Source organism: Marmota flaviventris, chromosome 13 (genome assembly GCF_047511675.1).
Source record: "Marmota flaviventris isolate mMarFla1 chromosome 13, mMarFla1.hap1, whole genome shotgun sequence".
NCBI classification, from domain to species: Eukaryota; Metazoa; Chordata; class Mammalia; order Rodentia; family Sciuridae; genus Marmota; species Marmota flaviventris.
This window is the reverse complement of record NC_092510.1, coordinates 40,864,161-40,864,567: the sequence shown is the minus strand read 5'-3', so window position 1 is coordinate 40,864,567 and position 407 is coordinate 40,864,161.

Below are 407 nucleotides of genomic sequence, written 5' to 3'. Positions count from 1 at the left end.
TGACAGATGATTTTATACTTACAGTAAAAACATCATCATATTATGTTTATAACAAGAAGCAGGAACCTCTCTCATGGCTACCTTTTCTGTTAACAGGGGTCCCAGTGTTCTTAGGTTTCATTTAGATTCCCGATGAGAAAGGCAAGAAAAATGGATCAAAAGAAGGAGAGGGGGTATTCTGGGCTCTAATTTTGAAAGCTACAACTTACCACCCTGACTTTCCTGAGGGCTGAAGGCAGAATCTAAGCGCACTTGGAGCCTCCTCTGTGTTCCAGGGACTGCGGATGCCTTCATGACCGCTGGGACGCATGCGTAAAAGTGCATCGGACAGGGGGTGGGGGCGGGAGAGGTGGGGTCCATAGACAGCCGTTGCCCTTGCTACCTGGCCCTGGCTGAAGGACCCAGGG